Source organism: Thunnus albacares, chromosome 5, assembly GCF_914725855.1.
Source record: "Thunnus albacares chromosome 5, fThuAlb1.1, whole genome shotgun sequence".
NCBI lineage: Eukaryota > Metazoa > Chordata > Actinopteri > Scombriformes > Scombridae > Thunnus > Thunnus albacares.
In genome coordinates, this window is record NC_058110.1 from 30,565,111 (window position 1) to 30,576,978 (window position 11,868).

Sequence of the window (11,868 nt, forward strand, 5' to 3'; positions counted from 1 at the left end):
TGTTGAAAACTCATGAAACAATCTGCCCCAAAATATCAACTTTAAAACAAAGGCAGGTCAAGGAGGAGGAGGGAGTTTGATGGTAACAACAACAATGAAACAAAAATAAAAAAAACAAGCAAAAAACTGAACAAAACACAAATTCATTTAATACAACTTTGCTATTGATAAAGTATTTTTTATGCAGTGCACATGTTTTTTCTTGTGGCCTCTGTTTTTTCTCATAAAATATTAAAATGTATATATTTAAATACAAAATGTAAACTTGGTTTCAGTCATAAATCAGTATATTTTCCTTGTATTTCCCACTGAACTGCTTGACTCAGTATGCAGACATGGGAGTACAAGAAGCCAAAATCTTATATCTTACAATCTTACAAATCCACTGTTTTTACATGTTGAAGCCAATGAGTCTATTTAAATTGGATTTCAGAGGAATGTTGATGAGGAATAATTCCATGTAAAAGAAGAAAGAAGAAGACAAAAGTAAATACTTTGGTCTAATACGTATCATAAGTTTTTAGCCACACCAGGGATCCACCACTTTGATCCAGACTGAGATATCTCCTCAATCTGCAGGATGAATTTACAGGAAATGTTGTACAAACATTCATATTTGGCAGACGATGAATCCAAATGACCTTGGTGATCCCCTGACTTTCTCTGTTGTGCCAACAAAAGGTTGACATAGTTTTTTTAGTTTGGTATGCTTTTGTCATATCTCTCAACTAACATTAGATGAATTGTCATGAAAAACAACATTCTCATCAGTCTCAACTGACTTCAAATAACAAAATGTCACGTGCTTTTCATTCTTTTTCTTATCTACATAGAAAGATATTTTTCATTAAAACAAATACTCAACATTGCCCACACAACAAAGAAAAAAAACTGTTGATCAGAAATAGCACATACATTACCTGTAACAACTAATCCAATGAGACTAAATATGAGGAAAAACGGACGAGCCCCCAATCCATGTTATGATCTGTCAGTTTTGCTTCATTGTCTGAGTTTTGTCCTCTTTTCTAGTTAATTGCAGTGAGGCCATACTGAGGGAGGCAGTTGTATATTTGTAATTAATAATCAGTTCTACACACAGACATAAGGGCTTGGTGGTGTGGTTCATATACGCTGTGATGTTGTTCTTTATAGTGTACATGTTGCAGTAGGAAATGTTCGGAGAGGTAAACATCACTTGAGTATGAGGTTTCAGTGGGTGGAACAGGAAGTTGTTGGCAGGAAATGGAACAATCGTGGTGGACATGTTGGCCTCTGACAAGTAAAAGTACAGTCTTTATTTGTGCACTTTGCTCAATATGATAAAAGCTGGTATATGTGGTTCTAACATATTAATATGTTCACTCTCCATTATTTAAAAGCAGTAGACACAGAACATAGACACACATAAATACTGGAGAAAAGAAATATATCTCAGTGGAGGTTTAAAATGTCATGTTTTATTTATAATGCAGAAAACTTCAAACGCTACTAAAAAGGTGTCATTGTTGGAATAGAAGGAACAAGACAAAGTAAGAGAGAGCTGCATTTGGAATGAAGCCTCACTCTACCACAACTCAAATTGAAACCCAATCAGGAATTTGCACAAGTAACACATTACGTTAAATAATAATACCTCGCCTGGACAAGGGATGGAAGATGTCCCCTACTTCACTGTGAAGTCCATTCTCAGTGTTTGTGCACTGGAGGCTTTAAGTTTTCACATCACACATTTATAAGTTTCAATTTAAGCAGAACTTTTCTTTTCTCCTACACTGTATGACAGTAATACGCACATTTCCATATGTCTGTATGTTTGTTTAAACACTTCAACATGACTTAAATGCAAGTAGAACAGGCACCAGAAGTCCCACAGGGATGGTCGGTACCTGTCTGGAATCAGGATTCCTGTTGGCCCTCCTGTTTTTATAACTTGCTCTGAAAGTTGTTTCCTGAAGTGGAAAGTTTCGATTTGAGTCACACGTCTCCACCTTGTTGAACAGAAAGAAAAAGTTAAAACTGCTGATTACACTCTATTCTTCCTCTGAAATATACAAACTAGGTTGAGACACTTTTATTTCATTACATTTTTTATTTTATACCATTGTCAGTTATATTTTATATTAATATCACCACATTCCTTTCAAAAGTGTTGAAAACTCATGAAACAATCTGCTCAAAATATCAACTTTAAAACAAAGGCAGGTCACAACAACAATGAAACAAAAATAAAAAAAACAAGCAAAAAACTGAACAAAACACAAATTTATTTAATACAACTTTGCTATTGATAAAGTATTTCTTATGCAGTGCACATGTTTTTTCTTGTGGCCTCTGTTTTTTCTCATAAAATATTAAAATGTATATATTTAAATACAAAATGTAAACTTGGTTTCAGTCATAAATCAGTATATTTTCCTTGTATTAAAAAAACTAAAAAACTAGAAAATATAACCTTTGGAGAAAAGAGAATTACATTGTAAAGTCATGTTTCAAAAGTGAAATTTTGAGAAAATGTTATTGTTTAGAAATTAATTACCAAAATATCCCACTTTATGATTTTATAAAAGGTTGCTCCTCTCCTTTTTCACTGGGTCCTGGTACCCAACATTACATGTGTTTTTTGTGTTAAATTACTCATTTCAATCCAATGTTTCTGTTAATTTATCAGCCGTATTACACAAATATTGGAATATTGGTTTCAGTTGAGTAGTTTTTTTTTCACAATGTTATTATTGTTGAAGGGTTTCAGTCCTGCTATGATGAGTTTCTGTTTTTGAAGGAGTTTTGTGATGGTTGAGCAGATTACTTCCTAAATCGGTGATAGTGACAACACGTGTGTGTGCTGTGTGAAGTTGAAGTGGGAAGGATAAAACCGTTCTGTAGTAAATGACATTCTGTATAATTCGGTAGGTAATTGTGGCTGTCAGTCTGTTTTAAAAAACAGTCAAGTGAAGTTAGACATTTACTAAAAGCAACACAAGGCAATATAAAAAGGCATTTAAATACAGTTAAAAAAGTATTAGATTGGAAATAAATATAAGCTAAATTAGAATAAGACAGATAAAACAGAAGAATAAAAGTTACAGTGCAGTATAAGATATGAATCAAAAGTCTCAAATTTGACTGACATTGTTTTGATGAAATGAAGCAACTCTGGCTCCTAGAAATTACATTTATATACTATAAATTTGTTTTCCTTTCATATGTTTAACATTTAACATAGGGAAACATTTGACTATCTTCACTGGCAATGTTTTTTCTTGTAAAAAAAAGTGCTATGTTTTTATACTCTGTGGAAGTCATAGGAAGGTGGTCGGGGTGGATGATGATCACACAAAGTAGGACTCCGACACTGGAGACCAAGATTTGCATTCTGAGATCCAAGTGTGATGGAAACTGCCTTCCCATGATCAAACGAATGTGCCAGTGAGTGTGCAAAGATAACATTATGTCAATAAGAGAAAGTTCCAAGAGAGTTAGCAAGAAGGCTAATTTGTGGTGTAGCATTTTGGTTTTCTGTGTGAGATGATTTAAGGACGCCAGGTCGTTTTTATTTTGAGAAAAAGGCGAAAGCTGCTGAGACAGTATTATTTCCAACATAAATCATACTTGTATTATCACCAAAGCGTCAAGGTCGCTCATGAACTCAGCAATAATGACCAAATGGTTGAATATGATTGAAAAAAACGAGGTGGAGTCTAAAAAATAAGCTACACAATATGAGGGGTTATGAAGGATATATAATATCATGTTTTATGATTTTGCATTAGGTTTTTTATCCCAGGATAAAGGCCCCGTTTTGCTTTGTATTGCTCTTTATGCACAGTAAACTTTTTCACACTGAACTCTACCAGCTTCAAGTGTATTTTTTTTTTTAGTCTTTCTCTTATAAGTTTTGAGTTTGATGCTAAGTTGTGAGCGACCTGAAGATTTATTGGCCCATTTGAAGATTTTTCCACCACACAAGTGTGGTTAAAGTTTTAGGCTACAGAGACACTTTGGTTTACATCAGTGAAAGATTGTGGTTTTGGTGAAATGTTAATAAAGTAAACATATTGCGTCTCGTGACTGAGTTTTTTGGTAGTGCCGTGGCTCTGGTGATGTCAATCCAGACTGAAATATCTCAACAACTATTGGAAACATTGATATGAAATTTTGTTCAGACTTTCGTTGTGTCTAGACGATGAATCCCACTGCTTTTGGTGCTACCCTGTCATTTCCTCTAGTGCCAGCATGAATTTCACATGAAAGGTTTTGAGTGAAATGTCTCGTCAGCTATTGGATGGATTGCCATGGAATTTGGTGCACACAATCATGTGACCTACAGGATGAATTGTCACAACTTGGATGATCCCTTAAAGTGTAAGGCTGATGTTATTCTTAATTATTTTCAACAAATCCCATAAATAGACCAAACCAACAATGCTGTGGTAGCAGTGAGTAATAACAGTAGGAGGACGATGTGTCTGGGATTGACTCAAATAAACTACAGTGCCCATATTTGTGGTGAAGAAAGAACACGCTGTGACCCACTGATGTGTTTTTAATAGTCTTTGGACAACAATGCAGTTCTGTGGTATAGAGATCATGGAGCCATAGGCATAGCACTTAGTAGAATTGATTGATTATTGATTTGGTCTTTTCATGGGATTTTTTGAGTATAGGAAAAACGTAGAGTAGGATGAGCTTTATCCTTGAACTTTTCCTCTAAGTACAGTCAGACAGAATCACTAGCAGGGATGTTGACTCTTTGTCTTGTTCAATATTGAACCTATAGACCAGGATCTTTCTCTAATCTTAACCAAGTGCTGCATGTGTGTAACCATAACCAAAAGTTCAATCATACTTTAGTTACTACAAGCGGATAGTGTAGGGAAAACAAATGTCAGTACATTGTCAGTGAATATTTTACAAATTTTGCAACCTGCCTGATACGTTTCCTTATAATGTTGATAAAAACATGACTCAAATGAACTGAAAACCTGTTAAAACATGACTTTAGATGTGTCTAAGATGTCATGTTAATATCACATCTTACATGTATCATTTATTTTTGCATAATTTATCTGCATTTTACATCATTACGTTTGTTAAGATTCAAATATTATGCTTTAATATAATTTGCAGCAGGGCCATTCAGCACCTTGTAGACAAATAGGAGGATTTTAAAGTCTATTCTAGCATCTACTGGGAGCCAATGCAAGGTTTTAAGAACAGGTGTGATATGTGCACTTTTCTTAGTCCTGGTTTAAATACGTACAGCAGCATTCTGCAGTCTCTTAACAGTTTTTTGGGGGCATCCAGAGAAGAGACCTTTGCAATAGTTGAGTCTGCTTGTGACAAATACATGTACCAGCTTTTCATCGTCTGAATTAGACAGAAAGCCTCTGATTTTTGAGATATTTTTGAGGTAATAGAAAGCTGATCGTGTAGTATTATTGATATTATAGTGAAAGTTAAGATTATTATCTTTGATAACACCAAGATTTCTGGCATGTTATTTGCTCTCAAGTGAAAAGGAACTGAGTTGGGCTGCAATTTCCTTTCTCTTTGCTTTTGCACCTATAATAATAACTTTTTTATCCTGTTGTTTTACCATCATTTAATATAATTAAAATATTTTAATAACATAAGTTCAAAGTAAATTTTTGCAAAATACATTTAAGTAAAAGATGAAATTTAAAGATTTTCACTGCAAAAAAATAAAAGATTAGAGGTTACAGTAGATTTTGTCCTGATTCCTGCTGGATGCATCTACAGCTGGAGAAGTGGAGTTTGCATATTTATCATTGGTGGAAAACTGGGTCAAGTATTTTATCATGGTGACAAAGACAGCACTCATGAATCTGGATCCAAAAGGTGAAGGTCTGAAGTAAGTCACCCTCATGTTTCTGTTGTAAGACTGCCCCCCTATGTTCAAATCTGTGAAGCACAAACTACAATGATCATGTTTCTTTTTTTCGTTGTTTTCCCCCTGCAGCATAGTGACACAGAACATCAGAAAACAATCAGATATTTAAACAGGAAGCAACAGAACAGTCACGATCAACACTTCAAAGATTTGTGACAGTGCAGTAATTAGTCCGCACCTGATAAGAAGCAGAAGAAGAAAGCATGGTGGATATTCATACTGGATTTGATTCTGATGGAGCAAAACCATTAAACTGCAGGAGAACTGCCTCTGTCTGTCTGATCAATCAGGAAGCTGAAGATGCCCAATTTAATGTATCCCTCCCCCTCTGTGGTTTGGACAGTGCATAGCTTTATATACACCCACAATATGATGATGATGATGATGATGATGAATTTGAGGGGTAGAAGTGTGTGAACTTGTTTGAACATCAATAGCATCATGATATTGCTGTAAGCCTCTTTGAAACTAACTGCACTGAAGTGCTAAAGAAATAAACATGATTTCAGTCACTTCCTTTTAACCAGAACAGTCTTTTTACACTGAGGAAAACACAACATTTTACACAAAAGTGATGTCTTTTATTGGCCTGATGCATTTTCCTCAGTTGTAAACTGAAACTGGCCGAGGTTGCTGACATTCACTGAACTTTCAAATTGCTTTTCAATTTAAAATGACTGAAGATTTAGGATCTTAAAGCATTTTGTAGGGTTTTAAGGATTTTTAAACACACTGACAACGGCTATTACACCCACTGTATGAATAGTAACAATCGATTCCCAAGTTCATCTATGAACAAAATATATTTTTATTTGAAAACAAATATAATCCAGTAAACAGTAAACACCTCCTTCTTCAGGATGAACGTCTCCAAATCTCCCCCTCTCTTTGACAAACATACTTTCTCAGTTCCCACAGGTTAAAGGAGGAGAGGCCGGATGATTCATTTCGATTAAATGTGCTGCAATTTTTTTGCATCTCATGGTACTTTTATGTTCCACTATTCTTTGTTTGAGATCTCTTAATGTTTTTCCTGCATATCTCTTTCCATAAAGACATGTTGACACATAAATGACACCCTTTGTTTAGCATGAAATTTTAGTTTTAGTGTCTAAGGCTCAGAGAAGGAACTGGTCACAAAATGTAATTCTCTAGGATTTACTCTGAGCCAGCAGGCCAAAAACCTTGTTATCTGTCTTAAAGCCATATGAACTCTGAAAGAGGTTTTCCTTGCTGTAATCATTCCTGTTCATACTGACTATTAAAAGATTCCCTTCAAATATGCTTTCAATGTAGAGAGTGCGAAGAAGTCAACTCAACAAAATGGTCTTGACAATCAAAAGTGTTGCTATAACAAACAAGTTTAGCTGCTGTCTTATCAGCAAATTTAACTCCTGGAGCAGATTTTCAGAAAAAGAAAAAAAGAGCATATGTGCTCCGTGAGTCACAACCTTTATTTATAGGGAATTTTTTAAAACAAATGTTACAAAGTGCCTCACAGGGCATTCAAAGTTATGTGTTGTTTTATAATAATAATAAAAAAAGTATTTATATAGCATCTGTCAGGTTACAAAGTGTGTTACAAAGATATAAAATGCCAGATTAACATACTATAAAGTAGTTAAACAAGACTTTCAAAATGTGTTTGCAACACAGAATAAAAATATAAAACAAAAAATAATTCAAGAAAAGGCAGTTCTTAAAGAATGTGTTTTTTTTATAATAACAATGAACTTTATTCATATTCATTTTCTTAACAAAGTTGCAACATGCTTTCATGTTTTGTACAAGCAGTTTTGTCAGTGGTGAAAGTATTTTAGATAAATTAAAGATATTTTACTTAAATAAAAGTAGCAATACCACTGTGTAGAAGTACTTTGTCAAAACATTCTTCTAGTGTCAAACTCTGGAAATACATCATTCTGCACAGTGAAGCTCAAACATGCAAGTGTAGGAACAAGAAGAAAAACATTTTTGAGTGGAGGGGGCCTTTAAAGTTACTACGTCCTTAATATTAGGTGACCTTTGTTGTCATGGCTACAATAATAACCATGGGGTTAAGGTTAGGGGAAGATTGTAGTCACGTTGTTTTAAATACTGTCCCAACTTGTGGTTAGAAACGGGAAACGAAAGCGTTCCACTGTTGGGTTAATACCTCTCACCATCCCTCTTCCTCCCAATGAGAGAAATTTGTTGATATATGTTGACATCATTTGAACTTCATCACTGCTCCGGGTCAAAACTACTTCGGCCACTAGATGGCATCTTTTACTCAAAAATGTTGTTTTTGGGCAACTGACATTATGACCTATTGTGTTGTTTTTCTTAGGAGGACAGACTCTAATCCAACCAACAGCTTTTCTACTTGATTTGCACAATTATATATTCTATATTACAGTATATTACTGTTATTGTACAGTGTAAATTCAATACATAATAGAGTTATAGCGATAACCTTTGTCTCTGTTCCCAGTTTTGTTTTTATTTTTCTCTATATTATATTTTTATATGGTATTTAAACCTGCAGTGTGGAGCTTTTGTCTCCTCCTTCTTGCAGTGAGAGTAAATACTTAAATACTCATGTTAGTGCAAGGCTAAACTGGGAGTGAGCCAACTCAGCCAGTGGAAGTCTCTGGTGCACATGCTCTATGAGCCCAGTATTTGTATTTGTATCTATATTTGTTGAGGCAGCAAAATTATTTATATTTGTATTTTTATTCAAATAAAAGAGGAAATAGGTGTAAAAATCCTGTTTTTGATTTGATCACACTTTTAATTTTAGTGTTACAATAAGTGTTTATGAATAAACTACCTTACGAAGGAGGTCCCCACATCGGGTCTCCAACTGGAGTCTCCCAGATCATAGATGACTGCGCTGACTACTGAACTAAAACAAAGTGTATCACAGACGCGCAGACAGACCTTTACTTATTTATACACCCATAACACAGAGACAGCACAGTGTGTAACATGTAGAGAAGAACTTCAAAGGCGATTCTTGCTTTGTACGTGTCATTTATTGCCTATTTTCTACAATCTAACTTTGTGGAAAGAACAACGGGTTATGGAGAGTCCCTTGGGAGCACTTAGCGTGTGTCAGTAGCTCAGCTTTATCTCTGGAGAGCACCGGGAGTGATGTCCAAATAATGAAATGTGGTCATCTAGCAGGTGGATGTGACTCCCCTCGTTGAGACCTGCTGATAGACGTAACAGCAGAGCAGAGGAGAGAGTCTGAGATAGCGATTTAACCGACTTGCGTGCTGGTAATTAACTTTTTTTTTCTCACTCGAAAACAAGTAAATATTTGTACGAAATAAATGTTCATAAAAAACCCACTATATGTGCTTTGCCGAATAACGTATTAGTATTCAGGCACACCCTATTAATCACAGTTCTAAATCACTGCTTATGATGTATTAGACAAACGACATGTAATCATAGAATGCATTTGAATTTAATAAATGAATTTAAATTTAACGTGTTCATGATCATTACTCCTTAAATTGTGTTTCAGCTAATCCAAGAAAAATAGCCAGAACCTCATAATAAACCAGAACTATGTGGAAAAATAAGAATAAACACCTAAAAAGTAAATAATAATCTATTTCCATAGCTGTAGCCTATCTATCCTGGTGACCTCGTCCCTGCTACAATAAACGGCAGGCTGTTTGTGTAAACAGAAAGGTGCAGAATTCTGGGAGAAGAGCAGGATGGATGTAGGCAGCACTATTCAACAATAGCGCATCTTTTCAAAGTCTTTGGTTGATTTTTACCTTCACCAGAGGAAAAGAATGTGTGCTTTTGTAGATTACAAAAAAGCATTTGATCTCGTAGACCAATCCTCTTCTGGTATTTTACTTTATGTCTGTTTCTTTTGTTTTTTCATGTGTAACTATATTCATATTCCTCCTTGATGGGTCATCGTGGAATGAAGTCCAAAGTTTAAAAAATAAAAAAAGAGGGAAAAAAGTCTTCTGTCTCTACACAGTACTACTCAGACTGGATGTCCACACTACATGTTGTTGACAGAGGTCATGTTCCAAGGCTTTGATTTTAGTTGTGTTGTGACAACATTAACGTCTACATCTACTGTATTTATTTATTTTTTCTTATTTCTGGAACAACCAAGAAGTTCCAGTTTCACTTTGGCCCCATTAATGGATATAATTTTTCTTTTGTACCTCACAGTTCAGGAGTGATGAGCAAAACTATAAAGTAATTTATACATGGCCACATGGTGACCATAAATACGTCACTTCTTCCTTGGCTTGCGTCCTAGAACAAACATCTTTTGATAGTTTTAAATGCAAGGCAATAGTTAAAAAAACATAAATGATGTGCATATGCGTGTGTGTGTGTGTGTGTGTGTGTGTGTGTGTGTGTGTGTGTGTGTGTGTGTAAAGAAATACTTTTTCATATAAAGCAGTGTATCAATCTCAGGATGAAGAGTAGGAACACTGAACAGGAGTGAAGGAAACATTTTTTTAATACCAAGCCACGGTCCCATGAAATGCATGTGCATATCCATGTTTGGAACAAACATTTCGCCACTTTTATACTCCCTACAGGGAGTTTGTGAGGAGAAGAAAGCTGCACTTTTAAAAACATTTTAGATTAAATCAGTTTATTATTTCCTGCTCTTCAGCCATTAAAAATGAATTGGACTGTTTCAGGGTATCCAAATCTAGTTCAATGTAAGTTCCTGAAAAAGCATTGACTGTGACCTTTGAACTCTTGATTGAACAGTGAAACATGTCAGGATTTCCATCTTTTATTGGGTTTAGTCTTAATATGACACTTTTATTTTTAGTTCAGTTGGTACAGAATCACATCTTTGTTCTTGAGTGGCATAAATCATAAACATACATTCATGAAATAAATGCTTTGATGACAAACAAAATTAAAACTAAATCAAAGACAAGTTATAATACAAACCAGTAAACCAGAGTGACCACAGAGAAGAAATGAATAGATTCTGATGGAAATATTAATTCTACACCCAGTAAGTGGCGCCACATCAAAAGTAATCATCCATCAGAGGAGGGTGAGAACGTTTTCTATTCATGGATATCTCTGCAGAACAAAACACAACAAGTACGGTGGTTAAATGAGAATATAAATGTAAAGACACACTTAAATGACAGCATTTAATACTGTCAAATGTTAACGCACACTAAATATCTCTTAAGGCCATTTTCAAAAATATATGTGAAGAGAGAAAGAAGACGTACAACCATGATATGATGAGTGACTAAGCCTTACTAATCTACAGTAGAGCTCAACCTCAACAAATACAATGAGCTTAATCATTCATATAGATAAATGAGTGTGTAGGGGCTTCAGGAGTTTTTCTTTAGATTAACTGCCTGAATATGGGACCACTCCAAATTAGAATAAGCTCTTAAAAAACTCTCCAACATGGTGGACAATTTTACCCAGATAATACAGTAGATTAGAGTTCTCAGCTTCCTGTCTGGCCTCAACTTCATGCTTTTGCTGCAACCTTTCTCTTTCCTCTTTGTTTTCTCTTTCAAGCTTTTCCTTTAATTCGTTTATCTTCATCTCCCTTTCTTTCTCTTCTTTTCCTCTCTTTTTCTCTGCCTCCTTCACCTCATTCTCCCTCTTCCTTTCCTCCTCTCTCTGTATATGCTCCCACCTCCTCTGCTCTTCCATCTCCTCCCTCTCTCTCTTCCTCTCCTCCCTCTCTCTCTTCCTATCCTTCCTCTCTCTCTTCATCTGCTCTTCTGTCTCCTCCCTCTCTCTCTTCCTCTCCTCTTCTCTCTGTTTCCTCTCCCTCTCTCTCTCAGCCTCAAGTAAGGCACGCATTTTCTTCATCTCTTTTTCAAGTTTTTCCTGTTGTTTTTTCTCCAGTTCCTCTTGTTCTCTGCGTATTTGTTCTTCTTTCTCTTTGAGGATGCGTTGTTTCTCTGCCTCGACTGCCCTCTCGGCCTCTT